Source organism: Lepidochelys olivacea (genome assembly GCF_965140295.1).
Source record: "Lepidochelys olivacea isolate rLepOli2 genome assembly, chromosome: 2".
Lineage (NCBI taxonomy): Eukaryota > Metazoa > Chordata > Testudines > Cheloniidae > Lepidochelys > Lepidochelys olivacea.
This window is the reverse complement of record NC_140412.1, coordinates 253,477,924-253,494,428: the sequence shown is the minus strand read 5'-3', so window position 1 is coordinate 253,494,428 and position 16,505 is coordinate 253,477,924. Positions and strand designations below refer to the sequence as shown.

Sequence of the window (16,505 nt, the reverse complement as noted above, 5' to 3'; positions counted from 1 at the left end):
TAAAAAATACTGACACTGTGAAAACTGCCTAATGCTATGCTTACCCAAGCAAGCAGAATCTGCACCCTCTGGCCGGTGTCTCTGATAATTATGACAGATATGGAGTAAAAGAGTGGATTAGATACTGCCAGTAAAAATGCTGGGCCCACATTGTCCCCTTTTGGGGTTAAACATCATGAAAAGGCTCGGGGGGAAAAAACTCCCACGATGTGTCTTAGTTTTCTTCAAATTCTTCTGAGAGTGAGGGTGGAGTTTGCATCCCTGCATAAGAAGCAGCAAAGCCAACAGATCCCCATTCTCCTGAAATCTGCACAGACCTCAGAAGATATACAAGAGGCCAGGATCCTTTTACACAGTAGCTCTGTGACTCTACCCGGTTCTCTGTGACTTGCCCAGTTCAGGGGCCGTTGCAGATCAAACCAGGTTCCCTGTTTTCAGCAGAATTCCTGTTGTAAGGGAGAGGCAAGGTGCATTCCTTCCACTGGCCCCCTCCCCTCTCCACATTTGCAACCTCAGTTCCATGAAGGGTTCTCAGTAGGCTCCCAGGCAGGAGTTTGACAGTGGTGTGGAGGTGGAGAACCCTGCCCAAGGATGGATGGTTGGATGGATGGATGGATGGATGGATGGAGGATTCTGTCCGCATGCAGAAGTAAGGAGCACCATCTCTTCATGGTTTGCGCTCCCTCCTGATGCCTCATGCCATCAGAAAAGGAAAATGCTAGGTTTAAGGATGGAGAGTCACCCTTTGCAAAGATGTCAGAATGTTTCACACTTGTGATTTTACAGCCATTTGTATGTAATCTGTATCTCTGCTTTTACTGCCATGATCCCTGTTTACAAATCTGGACTCGTAAGTTAGGATGCTCCTTTCTAAATTTGAATGTTCAAAGGATTTTTTAGGTATCACAAGCAGTTATTTGGGCATCTAAGTGCTGATCTGCATTACTAGATGTGACACTAGGCCTCCAACCTTGTAACTTGTTCTCTACAACATGGTCATATATGAGATTATTATAGCAACAGTTTCCTATTCAAGAGTATTTGTATGTTCAGTAGAAACCTCCAGTTCTTAAAGGGAGCTGCACGGGTTCCTTATTTTGCATCCTGAAAGATTATTGAATTTTGCTCTTGAGTAATGTACCCATAAACCATGTTTGTGGCTCCTTGATTAGCGGAATGTAGCTAACTATTCAGTTAATTCTCCAGATATATTGTCATTTTATATATAGACTGCAATTGTAAATGACTGCACATATTAGTAAACTTTTCTCACTTACTGTCTTAGGATCGGATGAAATTAAAATTGTGTTGGTTTCTATAATGCAAAAGCTCCAAGTAATTGATTCCTGGGAATTTTGGTGGTTGTTTGTGATGCAAAAGTCAAAAAGGAGATTTCAGTGAAACTGTTAGAAACATTTTCATCATATTTCAGTTTAAATCTACAAATCTTTTCAAAACAGATTTTTGCTTATACATATATAATCACTTAGCATTTGAAAATTACTAGGTTATTCTTTATATTTGTGATCATTAGAGTATGATACAGTACATTTTAGATATATGTTTTGTATTGTGACAGGGTCAGGCCACATGGCTACAGGAGAGTAATTTTTTTTTGAAGCAAAAAAGGTGTTTTTTTTTTATTTGCATAACACACTTACAAAACAAAACAACAGCATATGCAATGTGTAACACAGCAACCAATCACAATTGTTTTCTCATTAGCTTTAGGGGAGGGAAGTGTTCAAGCTTGCCTGGGCCCAGAGCGGGGGGTTTCCTCGACTCTCGTGGTCTTCCACCCTTCCGAGTTACCTGGTGGCCCAGAGCGAGGGGGCTTCATCGACTCTCAAGGTCTGCCACCCCCTCGAGTTACCTGGCGCCACGCCCGAGTGTCACCAACAGTTCCCTCTTCTGAAAGCACCCAACAAAAGGGGCAGGCTGTGGGGTGGACAACCCGGAGGGAGGCACGTGCACCCACGTGAGAAAGGACCCCTCTAAGGTGGTGGTGTCCGCAGCAGCAATGGCTGGGGCTGGGGTCCCTTACTCTCTCCCCCAATCAAAGGGTCAAAACAAAGGAAGCCGGACGGGGACACCGAGCAGAGAGCCTTGGACAGCTCCTCAAAAGCATCAAGGGAGTCGGTGGACGCCGCCCAGAGGAACTCCGCCCAGATACGTGAACTGACCGAGGATCGGAAAATGGCCCCACAGTCACAGGAAACTCCATCGGCCAACCTCCTCTCTCTGGTTTTATAGATGGCCGTTTTAGCCAGGGCCAGGAGGAGGTTAACTAGGAGATCCCGTGACTTTGTGAGGCCACGGATGGGGAGTGCATAAATAAAAAGGTGAGGGGAAAAATGCAACCAAAAACGTAATAAAAGATTTGTGAGGAGCTGGAACAGGGGCTGTAGCCTGGCGCACTCCAAATATACGTGCGCCAGGGTTTCCCTCACACCGCAAAAGGGACAAGTATCTGGGATGGGGTTGAACTGCGCCACGTACGTGCCCGTGCTCACAGCTCCGTGAAGGAGCCGTCAACTGATGTCCCCGACGGGCCTCGGAACCAAGGTGGAATATAGGCTGGCCCACCGGGGCTGCTCACCCTCCAAAGGTGGCAGAAGGTCTCGCCACTTTGTGTCGGGGCGGGACACTAGGGTGAGGGCGTGAAACGTGTGGAGCACGAGCGTGTATAGATGTTTCCTTGGCACAGTTTGGAAGCATACCGGCTGCAGTAAAGGGGTCGGGGGTCAATTGGGTCTACAGGGCAGGGGTCCAATTAAAAGGTCTGGCGGGCCTGGAGTAGAGGGTGGGCGGGGCGTGCCCTCGAGCAGGACCCGATTGAGGTAAGCTCTAGCAGCGGGTGGCAAAGCGGCCTTCACCCCCTGAAGTACGTGCCGGGGGGTACGAGGTCTGGAGAGCCCCATGCGCTGAGCGAGCATCAGGGGATCCAGGCAGTCTCCCCGGTCATAGTCTAGGAGGTCTCTGACTCTCATGACTTCTGCCAGGATCAAGCTCTGGCGCACCGAGCGGGACTCCGCCACCTGCACATGGAGCTGGGGGTTGTGTAGCAGGGGCTCCGCGAGGAGATCTGCCCCCTCGGTGGCTGCCACGGACCTGGTCGTTAAAAACCATTTCCAAGTCCGGAGGAGGTCCTGGTAGAAGACCGGCAGCCCGGAGAGGTCTCGCGGAAGACCTCCCAGACAGAGATAAAAGAGCTGCCGGTCATATCGGAGCCCTCGGATGTGGCGCAGGATGGCATGCGCCAGTATGCTCCACGCCGAACTGCCTGCACTATAAAGGAGCCTCTGTAGGGCCTGGAGGCGGAAGATGCAGACCTGAGTGTGCAGACACTTCAGGCCCTGTCCTCCTTCCTTCAGGGGTAGATGAAGAACCCCTACAGGGGCCCAGTGCATTCCTGACCAAAAGAACCCCAGAATCAATGTCAGGAAACCCGGGGCCAGAGCCAGGGTGTTGAGCCGGTACCAGAGCGTGGACAGGACTAGTTGGTTAAGCACCAGTGCTCTCCCTCGGAGGGAGAGACATCGGAGTAGCCTCATCCATTTCCGGATCCGCTCTATCACCCCGCCCTCTAAATTTTGCCAGTTCTCTGGTGGGGAAGGGTGCGTGGCGGAAAGGTAAACGCCGAGATAGAGCAGTGGACCTGCACTCCACCGAATGGTCTGAAGCGCGGGTGGGAGGGAGCTTACCTGCCGCCAGTCCCCCACCGCCAAGCCAGAGCTCTTGACCCAGTTGACTCGGGCGGAGGAGGCTGCCGAATAGATGGCCTGGCATGCCTCCACTCGCGCCAAGTCGCCCGGGTCCTGGACCACAAGGAGTACGTCATCGGCGTACGCCGACAGGACCAGCCGCAGCTCCGGCTCCCGCAGCATCAACCCTGTCAACCTCCTGCGGAGGAGACAGAGGAAAGGCTCGATCACCAGAGCGTACAGCTGGCCCGAGAGGGGGCACCCCTGCCGTACTCTTCGCCCGAAGCTGACCGGTTCAGTCAGGGTCCAGTTGAGCCTAACCAAACACTCCGCGGAGGCATACAGCACCCGGAGAAAACTCACAAACTGAGGTCCAAATCCAAAAGCCTGCAGAGTGCTCAGGAGGTACCCATGGTCTACTCTATCGAATGCCTTCTCCTGATCAAGAGACAGGAGGGCGAACGACAGACCATCTCTCCGCCCGAGTTCCAAAAGGTCTCGGACTAGAAATAGGTTGTCAAAAATGCTGCGACCCGGGACAGTATAGGTCTGGTCTGGGTGGATCACGTGCGCCATCACGGACCCTAGCCGCAGCAAGATTGCTTTCGCTACGATTTTGTAATCCGTGCTAAGGAGTGAGACGGGACGCCAGTTTCGTGAATCACGGAGGTCCCCCTTCTTCGGCAACAAGGCGAGCACCGCTCGCCTGTACGACAGAAGGAGGACCCCGCTCTGCAAGGACTCAGCCCAGACAGTGACTAGGTCTGGGCCGAGGATGTCCCAGAACGCGTGGTAAAACTCCACGGTCAGCCCGTGCATGCCTGGAGATTTATTGGTGGGCATGCGATGGAGGGCTTCCGAGAACTCGGCCAGGGTGAGAGGCAGCTCCAGCCAGTCTCAGTCGCCCATGCTGACTGTGGGGAATTCCTTCCAGAGCACCTCGCAAGCGCCAGGATCGGTTGGATCCGGGGAGAAAAGGCTTGTGTAGAAGTCACGGGCCCTCCCACACATCTCCTCCGGATCCGTGAGGGGGGTGCCATCTTCCGCTAGAAGGCAGGTGACGTGTTTCTTGGCCCCCCTCGTTTTTTCCAGGGCATAGAAGAAGTGGGAGCCGCGGTCCATCTCCCGAAGGAGGCGGATGCGGGACCGAACAAAGGCACCTCGGGCCCGGTGGTCCTCGAGGGCCTGGAGCTCCTCCCGCTTCTCCCGGCACGCTCCGCAGAGGGACGGGTCCTCGGGATCGGCGGCCAGGCGCCTCTCCATCTCTAAGACCTCCCGTTCCAACTGCTCCATCGCCGCATTTCTCCGTCGGCTGGTGCCCCGAGTGTAGTCACGGCAGAAGAGCTTGGCGCGCACCTTCCCGAGATCCCACCATCGCCGCACCGAGGGAAAGGCACGCCACTGCTCTCGCCAGGCCAACCAAAACTCCCGGAAGGACATCACAAAGCTCTCGTCCTCCAACAGGCTGTTATTAAAGTGCCAATAGGCCGGCCCCGGTCTCTTTGCACGGAGGGAGACCGTTACGGTGGCTAAATGATGGTCGGAGAATGAGGCCGGCCGAATGGTGGAGGAATGGGCCTGTGAAAGATGGAAACGGGATAAGTAAATACGGTCCAACCGAGAGTGGTGTGACCGATGGGCCTCCACCCGGACAAAAGTGAACGTGGAAGTGTCATCTGGGCGATGGTCACGCCAGACGTCCACTAGGGAGTGATGTTCGACTATTCCTCGGAGAATGTTCGCGGCGGCTGGGCTCGGCTCGGCCCCTGAGCGGTCCTGTTCCTTGAGGGTGGTGTTAAAGTCCCCTCCCAGGACCAGGCACTCGTGTGAATCTAGGGTGCCGAGAAAGTCGGACACCCGCTGATAGAATTGTGGCCGCTTTGGGCTCGTTTGTGGGGAATAGATGTTCACAAGGTTGATCACGAGCCCCTCCATATGGACTCGAAGGTGCAGCAGGTGGCCCGGCATGGCCTCAGTGACCCCTAGCACCTCGGGCCGTAGGGTGGGGGAGAACAGGGTTGCCACTCCAGCTTGCCAAGTCGTGAAGTGGCTAAAGTGTACCCCATCCCCCCACTCCAGCCGCCACCTGTCCTCGACGGTCGGATCCGGATGGGTCTCCTGCAGGAAAGCTACAGAGTACCCCCCTTCCCGAAGGTCAGAGAGCACCTGGGACCTGCGGAGAGCCATCCTACAGCCCCTGGTGTTCAAGGTTGCAATAATGAGAGGCGTCATGCGGAGGGCTGGGGGGGGTGTGGGTTTCTTATTGGTGGAGGTGTTCGTGGCATTGTGAGCAGGGAGAGACGGGGAGACACCGGAAGGAGGAGGGGGGAGGGAGAAGCAGATTAACCGCTCCTCCCTGCTGGGCTGCAGGCGGGGGCGGGGTGGTGGTACCAAACGGGTTGGACTGGAAGGGGGGGAAAACAAGAATTGGGGTCCGGTAATAGGGGCAAGCTGTGGGATAAACAGTCCCGGGGGGGGGAGGGTTGGACCCACGCACGTTTGTCCAAAAAGTCTCGTTTGGTCGGCTGTTATGTCCAGTCCGAAAGACAAAGTTCAAAGCAAACAGCTGGATCCGAGGCAGATGGCAGGTTGCCAGCAGGGACAGATGGCGGGGGGGCCGTGACAGTTGTAATAAAGTTGGGGGGGGCACCGGTGGATCGGGGGGCAGCTCCATGCCACACCCCCTGTGCCGCTACAAACGCAATTAAGCCACAGTCAAACTCCCCTCCACGAGAGTATAATTCAAAAAGTGACTCAGTCTTACGGCCCCCTCCACAATGATTTGTAGCTTTCCTGGGTGATTTCTTCTGTCTGCTATCTTCTTCTTCTCCAGCTGTGTTGGCTGTGTTCCAAGGCTTTTGGCAGACCGAGAAGAATTGCAGAAATAAGCTGACAGCAAAACGGCTGGGTCTGGGGGCTTCCACTCCCCACTCCGGATAGTGGGTCGGCAATCTTCCCCCCCTCCTGCGGGGGTTTCAGCTGAGGCAAATAGCTGCGCCCGGGAGCAGCCGTGGCAGGGGGTGCTGGCGGCAAGTTGGCAGCTGACCAGCACTCAACAGCAGCAGAAAACGGCAGAAAGATAAGACGAAACAAAAAAGCGTCTGGCCCGGTCCGGGGGGAGAACTAAGGCAGGCTCAAAAAGTAAGAAAAATCCAGGCCAGGGGGCTTTAGGAAAGAATAGAAAGCAGGTAGCTAAGGAGCAAGCGAGGGACGTTCCATTTCCCAACAGGGAAGGTTCTAGAACAATCCGGAACCTTCTGGAGACAATTAAGACGGGCTGATTAGAACACCTGCAGCCAATCAAGAAGCTGCTAGAATCAATTAAGGCAGGCTAATCAGGGCACCTGGGTTTTAAAAAGGAGCTCACTTCAGTTTGTGGTGTGTGTGTGTGTGAGGAGCAGGGAACAAGAGGCACTAGGAGATGAGAGTGAGAACGTGGACTGTTAGAGGACTGAGGTGTACAAGCATTATCAGACACCAGGAGGAAGGTCCTATGGTGAGGATAAAGAAGGTGTTGGGAGGAGGCCATGGGGAAGTAGCCCAGGGAGTTGTAGCTGTCGCACAGCTGTTCCAGGAGGCACTCTAGACAGCTGCATTCCACAGGGCCCTGAGTAGAGGGCGGGCCTGGGTTCCCCCCAAATCCTCCCAATTCCTGGTCAGACACAGGAGGAGTCGACCTGGACTGTGGGTTCAGAAAAACGGCCAAGCTGAGGGCTGCCGTGAAGCTCCAAGGCGAGCAAATCCGCCAATAAGCACAAGACCCACCAAGGTAGAGTAGGAACTTTGTCACAGTATATATAATTATATATATTACCGGTATTCTTTTTTCAGTATTATTTATATCTATATCTCAATATATTTCAAATAATTAATTAATTAAAACTGTATCTATCATTTTAATATTGAGAGATGTCTCTTACTTTAATGCTAAATTTGAACAAAGGCCAAAATAGAAAAATGCTGTATATTATTAAACAGTGGTGAAATACATATTCATATGTAAGAAGATACTGCAAACAAAATCAGTTGCCATAAAAAGTGCTGGTAATCAGGATTATTGGATTGAATCCAGTTTAATGATTGTAGGATTAGAGGAATCTTAAAAGTAAAGCTATTTTTTCTGGTCCAGACAAGAATTTCTCTGTAGTCTTGTTTCTGGTCCGGCACTGATGACATTGTTGCTATATGGTAGCCCTGAATTGGCAGATAAATATTGTGCTAAGAAAATAGAAGTAACCAACATGCATGTTTCATGCTGTATCACCTCATCATCTCAGTGCAGTAAAAACCAAAGTGGAATACTTGACATGTATTTCTGATTGAGAAGTTTGAATGACAGACATGGGAACCATTGTCTATATATTTGAATATAGATGTTGTGGTTGGTCAGATTGCATCAGTTTCTATTGTAATACTGTTTTTGGTTGCTCATGTTTATGAATCTTTCACCTTTGAGGCTACAGTTTTCTATATGTGCTTTCTGTGAATAGATTTTTATTTTTAAGTTTGTGCAAAAAAGGTTTACAGTTTTTCATTCGTAAAAAAATTTTTTTAAAAATTCTTGGAACTTTAACAATGCTAGAGTCAAAATGGCTGGGATTTAGATGTTAGAGTTTGACGTGGGAAAGGTCACCATTGTGCATGTTTTATTCTAGACAAGATTGCTTTTGCATTGACCAGCTTACGGGAAGACAGCAGAATTTGATTTTTATTTGTTGATAATTTCAACAGATCATATCTATGTGTATTTGTAAGCATTTTATTTTTTTATTTTTATTGATTTAAGTTTTCTCCTTTGTAGGAAGGTCACAGAATGGGTGTGGGTGGGGGTGAGTGTCAGACAATAATTATTTAATAACCATAGATGTTGAGATTCAAAAAGATAAAAGCTTTATAACTGTTAAAACACAAATTGTAAACATCACGTCAAAATATACCAAGTAAATATGAAACTAATAAGTTCTCAAGCAGTACTTATCTTACTTTGCCTATTTATAAATTGTAATGATTATTCATGGAAATACTGTTTCATCAGTTTGTTTATGTGCAGTGACATCTGTGTTTATCGACATTTACAGATAAAAATTTTGAATCCTTCCAAGCCTACTTGTTAGAATTGCAAAATAGTTCTGAGCATGCTCAGTAGATTTTATTCTGCTTGCTCAGGAAGTGCTTAGCTAAGGAAATGTACGCAGCTAAGTTAACTTTCTAATTAGGGTCATCATCTGGGACCATGACTGAAGCAAGGTGCACAGAGCAGAACCTTGACCTCATCCCCTGTACTCCATCTGAGGTTGTAAATAAGCAGGGATAAAGCCAAGGCAGTAGTATACCTTGTGAGATGCACAGAGGCTGAGTTAAAGGCACACTGGACTAGATCCTCAACCCTGGTTAAGTCCTCTTTGCACTGATCCAGTTTAAAGCTGCCTCAATCAGGCAGCCTATATTGTATCATAATACAACAAAAGCAGAGTTATGTCACTAATTTCCTGACTCTTGAGTACTTAACCTTGCAACCTTTGTGCAGCTTTTGGTATAGGATAGAGGTAATATACTTGCTTGAGAAGGGAGGAGCAGGTGGTGTTTGTATCCTGGATTCAATTTAGATTAGAATTTGGATGTTTTAGCACCAAAATTTAAAAACACAACCATTTGAAACTTTGGCATTATTTCAACTAGGAAAGCCCCTTTTCGTTTCGGTCTGACCTGGAACGGGTGATCAGATACAAAGGCCTTAGCCCCCTGGAATTCAGTGGGGTTTGGATGGAAGGGGATATACTCACTCGCATGCTGGCTTTTCTTTGGGGTTCCTCTTTCTTAAAATATGCCTGGATTCTAGCCACGAAGTTCAGTGCCTCCGAAATGCAGAGGCATATGATTTTTTGTGCCATAGCACCTTGATGTTAAATACATCAAATCTCAAGGCCAGTTTCGCAGATTTATGCTCTGGCAGGAGGCCATACTTGGATCATGGATGTCAGGAAAGGGCACTCTTCTTCACCATTCCTTTCTTCATGTGGTCCACCCCGCTTGCCAGCTGTACTCCCGGAACACGCTCCTGAAAAGCTGACACTGCAGTCCCTTGAACTGACCCTGCTCCATTCAGGTTGCGCATGTGCCACTTATGCAAGTTATAATGATTTGATCTTCTGCAATGCCTGTCATCAGAGAATCTCAAAGGGTCCTGCTGGTTTTGATTTCCACCCGAATTGCATGCCGAGAATGTTTATGGATAATATAGCTTTTAGTGACTGAATTTTAAAATACCCTGGCAAACAGACAGCTTTTCTGTATTCTGTCCCATATCCATAGCTTGTTGGATTTGAAGAATAATAATTTTAAAAAAATAAACCATAAACTTAGAATCATAGAATATCAGGGTTGGAAGGAACCCCAGAAGGTCATCTAGTCCAACCCCCTGCTCGAAGCAGGACCAATTCCCAGTTAAATCATCCCAGCCAGGGCTTTGTCAAACCTGACCTTAAAAACCTCTAAGGAAGGAGATTCTACCACCTCCCTAGGTAACGCATTCCAGTGTTTCACCACCCTCTTAGTGAAAAAGTTTTTCCTAATATCCAATCTAAACCTCCCCCACTGCAACTTGAGACCATTACTCCTCGTTCTGTCATCTGCTACCATTGAGAACAGTTTAGAGCCATCCTCTTTGGAACCCCCTTTCAGGTAGTTGAAAGCAGCTATCAAATCCCCCCTCATTCTTCTCTTCTGCAGGCTAAACAATCCCAGCTCCCTCAGCCTCTCCTCATAACTCATGTGTTCCAGTCCCCTAATCATTTTTGTTGCCCTTCGCTGGACTCTCTCCAATTTATCCACATCCTTCTTGAAGTGTGGGGCCCAAAACTGGACACAGTACTCCAGATGAGGCCTCACCAATGTCGAATAGAGGGGAAACGATCACGTCCCTCGATCTGCTCGCTATGCCCCTACTTATACATCCCAAAATGCCATTGGCCTTCTTGGCAACAAGGGCACACTGCTGACTCATATCCAGCTTCTCGTCCACTGTCACCCCTAGGTCCTTTTCCGCAGAACTGCTGCCTAGCCATTCGGTCCCTAGTCTGTAGCTGTGCATTGGGTTCTTCCGTCCTAAGTGCAGGACCCTGCACTTATCCTTATTGAACCTCATCAGATTTCTTTTGGCCCAATCCTCCAATTTGTCTAGGTCCTTCTGTATCCTATCCCTCCCCTCCAGCGTATCTACCACTCCTCCCAGTTTAGTATCATCCACAAATTTGCTGAGAGTGCAATCCACACCATCCTCCAGATCATTTATGAAGATATTGAACAAAACCGGCCCCAGGACCGACCCTTGGGGCACTCCACTTGTGCAACCTCTTCTGGTAATCTGAATAACCAGTGGAGTTTGTGTAATTGGTAATAAAAGAAATAGAGGAAAGTAAGTGAGGAAAAAAGTGGTTTTGCTGAGTGACACAGTGAGATATTAAATAGAGAATACTTAATTGGTTTTGTTATGAATGGCTATTATTGTAATGTGGCGGTAAGGGGAAAAAAATTGCCCAGATCTTTTTTAGAGCTATTTGTTCTTCATTTCCAATTTAGCAGTCCATTACTGTGTGTGAGCTAGTTAAGAACAATTATATCCAGGAAATCCAAGCTGATTAATATGGACCAAACTACTAGAGTTTTCTGCACAACAAATTAGGACTTAGGGACTTTTATGGCTGGTACAACAGACACTATTATCTATTTTGCAGTTAAAGCAGTTCATTTTATATTGCTGAAAACTATGAAGAATTAATCATTGTAATTAGAGCTGGTCCAACTGTTGAGAATAGTTTATTTGGTGAATTCAGCCTTTTGTTCTGTTTTCAAGTTGTGACAGAGCCCATGATCATTTACAAAGTTTTTGTTTGTGTGTTTAATTTAGCATTGCATGACAAAAAGTTTGTGAACAAATGCCAGCCCCTACAGGCTACTCACAAACTGTTACACTTAGTTATTCACTGTTTGGAATGGACTATGTAAATGGCTTTACTGATCACATGATATTCCTTCTGTGGAGCCATGATTGACCAAAGCATTTAAGCACACGCTGAACTTCAAGCACAAGCAGACTTCAGCATGTGCTTTGCTCATTCTGGGCCTAGATTATTTAATTTTATAAACTACGTCTGTGTCCACCCAGAAAAAAAAAACTAGGCCATGTTGCTATTCAATTAATTTTGTTTCTTGATTAAATAAATCTCAGCTTTGGGTCTAGAACTTGTGAAAAATTGTGCCAACAAAACCGCACTCACATGAATATTTTCCAGGCCTAGATTTGTGCTTTTGACTCCAATCACACACTTACTTATTCTACTTTAAATAAACATTTAAAAATTAATAAAATAATAACAATATGTTTGTTGCCTTCAAAGCACTAATGTTTATGGAAGGATGGATTCTCCTGTTGCATTGGTGGATGTGTGTTCAGCTAGAGCTGACTTGAGTTCTGGGTTTGTTTGTTTTTATGGCTTCTCAAACGGGAAGCGAGTCCAATCCGGGATTTGAAAATGGGGTTGCATGTCTTGCAAATGTAGTCATTGTTGGGGGTGGGTTTAAGGCCTTACGAAATGCTTTCTTCTCCTTCAAAGACCTCACACACCCCTCCTCAAAAGCAAACATGGCCCCAGGGCACAGACCCCTCCGTCTGGGTCTGTCCAGTGCAACAATTTCCCAGGTTTTACTGTCTATCTTTCATGCTTTTCATGGCCTTCAAGGTGTCTTTATATCTGAGGATGGGTTGACCCTTAGCGCGGGTTCCTGTGCTCACTTGGCTGTAGAGCACGTCTTTCAGTATATGGGAGATCTCCATGCGGACCCCATGTCTGACCCAGTGAAGCTGAGCCCTGATGAGCACGCTCGCGATGCCAGGGATTTGGCATCTCTCAAGGACTTCAGTTTTGGGATCCTGTGCTGCCACTTGGTGTTGCAGGTGGATCTTAGGCAGCGAGGATGGAAGCTCTTCAGCTGTTTGATGTGGCATTGGTAGAGTGTCCGTGTCTCACAGCCATAGAGGAGTGAGGTGAACACAACAGCGAGGCAGATTTTTATCTTGGTTCTGAGGCAGACTCCATGCTCCCTCCAGGGCCTGGTCTTTGCTAGGCACTGAGTGAGCTCATCATCTAACAGGATGTTGCTGCAAAGTATGCTACCCATGTAACAGAATTTCCTGACCTATTTAAGGAGTGTGTTGTCATTTGTGACAATGGGTTAATGGTCCTCATGAAACTGGTGGCCTGGTACTGACTGGTGCATGACCTCCATCTTTTTCAGGCTGACTGTGAAACCAACACATTTTGAGGCATAGGCAAAGTGGTCCACGATAAATTGAATGTCCTTGAGCATGAGTCACCAGCAGACAGGAGCTCTTTTAATAGCTGTTCGTTTACCTTGATGTGGGCCCGGAGACATTGTAGATTGAATAGACCCTCATCCAATCTGAACCAGATTTATACACCTCTATCAAAGTCCTGGAATGAAAATAAAAGCATGGCTAAAAAGACGATGACAAAGAGGACTGGAGCCATTATGCATCCTTGTTCAGTGCCACTGGTGACAGAGAAGGCTTCTGATGAGTTACCACACTCCATTACCCTGTCTATCATGCCATTGTGAAATGATGATAGCCTTCGTCAAGTCAACAAACACCATGTACACGTCCTTGTTCTGTTCACAAAATCATGTCCAGGGTTCCACAGCCAGCATGAAAGCCAAACTGTGACTCTGGATATACCGAGTTCACTAGGTGAGAGACAAGCCTGTTGAGGACAACCCATGCAAGGATCTTCCCCACTATAGACAGCAGTCAGAGTCTGTGATGGTTGTCACAGCTAGATACGCTTTCCTTCCTTTTGTACGGATGGATTGTGAAAGCATCCTTTTACTCCTAGGGTACTATACCCTGTTCCTATATAGTCTTGAAAAAGCTGGTGAGTTTTCTGACCAGGTGTGCATCTCCACATTTGTACTTTTCAGGTGGAGTACCATCAGGGCCTGCAGACATGCCCGTGGACAGAGGCTTGATGTCTTCAGTATCCTCGTCTAAAGGGGCCATGGACAGCTCCTCCAGGACAGGATGCTGTGGGAGTGAGTCAGTGACTTCATCGGACTTAGTGTATTGACAGTTCAGGAGACTATCAAAGTGCTCTTCCCACAAGAGAGAATATTGCCTTTGTCTGTGAGAAGCCAGTTATCGTCTACTGTGAGGACAGGGGCTGTACCGTTGGATTTGATGCCATACACAGCAAAGAGACCTTCATGGAATTCCTTCATGTTATGCTTGTCAGCTGCTTCCTGCAGTCTTCTCTTCCCATCAGTGGTTCTTCATTAGCCTTAATTGGGTTTGTAGTATATGTTTGGCCTCCTTCATTGCTGATTTCTTGTCCAAGATGTAGGATTTGTGTGTGGTGTGCACGGTCTCCAGTAGCCAGTCTATCTCAGTGTCATTCTCATTGAACCATTCTTGGTGTTTCTGCCTTACAAAGCTAAGAACCTTGGATACTGAACTATAAGTGACAACTCTGAACTTCTGCCAGGTTGTCTCAATGGCTGAGGAGTTCTCTGGGACCTCAGCTAACAATCTCTAGTGTCTGTTCCAACTTTGCTTGTTTGCTGGGGTCATTCATGTCAGCCACATTGATCTTCTTTGGTGTGAGGCATCTTCTGGGGCACTTTGGTGAGGAGTGTAGTGACATGATGCTTCTCACAAGCTGATGGTCTGACCAGCATCTGGTGCTTCTGAAAGAGCAGGTGATGTACACATCTTTAATGTCTTTAGACCATACAGTTACATAGTTCAGCATGTGCTGCTGTTTTAACTGGTATACATCCATGTTGTCTTATATTTGTTGGCACGCGGAGAGAAGAAGTTGACTGTTGGAGTTTGACCTTCCAGTGCTGTGATGGCCTAGCACAATGATCCATGTGTGAGTTGATTCCCACACAAGCAGTAAAGTTTCCAAGGATGATGAGCTTGTTCTGGTGTGACTCTGGTGAGATCTTCAAAAAATATCTCATTGCTCTCATCTATGAGAGTCATTGTCTATGCGTAAGCACCGACAATGGTGGCATACTGTTCTCTGGGCAAGTTTTATAAAGTCAATAATTGACTTCCTTGGGGAGCAAGTCAACCTTGCAGGCAATGTCAGACTATACCATAACCCCCACTATCTCAGCTCATCCTTGGCCTGTAGGAAATGTAGCCTGCTCCCATGTCTTCAAGGTGGCTCTCATTAGCTAGTCTGGTTTCACTGCAGGCAGCAACGTTTAAGTTGTACCTCTCCAGTGTTTTGGCAAGAAAGGCTGTTCTTCATTTCAGTCTTTGGTCACTGTCGAAGAGTTCTGACATCCCATGACCCAACAGTCACCCTGTGAGTCTTTGTTTTATGTCGACTGCTGAGTGGGCTGGCCAGCCAGGAGCGGTAGTGGGTACGGAAAGGGCACGCTATGTTTAGGGTTCCTTTTCAGTCCCCTTTCCCCAGATCGGGGAGAGCAGTGCTGTGCCTAAAAAGGCCTGCTCTGCTACCTCAGCAGGATATGGGCTCCAGATCTGCCCTGATCTGTCGAGAATGGCCATCACCCTGAGGCTGCCAGCGTGCAGAGTTGTGATGAAGAGATTGCCAGCAGCATCCTCTGCCTGTCCCCATCACCCCTTCCCCATCACCGCAGGACTCTGGTGAGTTGAGTAGGTTAAATGAATTGAATGAGTTAGCTGAACAACCTGCACTATGAATGGATTTAAGTGAGAAAGGTCTGTGCAGAGCCTTTCTCACTTTCTCATGCAAGCAGCTGGTGCAGTAGCTGCCACAAGCCTGGCAGCTAACGTGGATGCAGGATTTGTATTCAGAGTTGTCCTTCTCCTAGATGAACTGCCAACCTGAGCTAAAGAGCCTCATCTGCTCATAAGTGTAATGCTTGGCCAGTGACTGCATATCAACAGTGCCAGAACCAGGGGGAGGGGAACAGAGGGGCCATGCCCCCACTTTTAAAAGAGGAAGGGCCATGTCCCCCTCACCCCCCCACTTTTTAGCAAAAGAAACATGCCCTCCAGATTTCTGCCAGGGTTTGTGGCCAGCACAGCCTTTCAGCACTGACCAGGCAGGAAGGGACAAGAGCTGCTTCCAGCTGCAGGGAGGAGGAGGGAGGCCTGTGGCTTTGCAGAGCTTGTCCCTTCCCGTCTCCCGTCCCCCTGTGACTGTGGAGGCAGCTAACACTTCCAGGTGAGCTCTGCTTAACGCCGTTCATCCTCCTGCTTCCTGTGCTGACCTGGCAACTTCTATCTCTCCTCAGCCCACCCCTCCCTCCTCAGCCGCCAGGCAGCCCACAGGCCTGCCCGTGGCATAGGGATACCACTGGGCTGTGGTTTGTTCACAGGATGAGCCGCTCCGGTTCAGCCAGCGCGTGCCCGCACGATGTCCAACCCCCTCGGGCCTGTAGGGGGCGCCGTGCTGCAAGGAAAGGCTGGCGAGCGCCGCTGCCACCCCCGCTATGTACACAGTGGTGGTGGGTGTGGGCAGCACGGTGCTGCACTGCCATATCTACAACGAGGCAGCCACAGTCAGAGGCTCCAGCAGGAAGAAGGTGAATGGAGGGAAGAAGGGAGGAGGCTGCTGAGGGTAAGGGGGGAGGAAACTCAGCCCCACTCACTACTACATGCCGTGGGGGTCTTCCTCTTCCCCTTTTCCTCCCACACCCCGTTCCGCCATCCGGGCAGGGTGTACCCCACGCACCCCTCCATCTGCATCTCAAAGATGGGGCTTTGCCCTCACCCCTTCCCCTAGC

The 16,505-nt window shown here is 48.8% G+C and overlaps 1 protein-coding gene across 7 annotated transcripts in view; it reads left to right on the top strand.

The window, feature by feature from the left end:
* The window catches only part of DPP6 (dipeptidyl peptidase like 6), a 787,036-nt gene that overhangs the window by 566,696 nt on the left and 203,835 nt on the right, over positions 1–16,505 (top strand). The gene's annotated exons all lie outside the window — the stretch shown is intronic.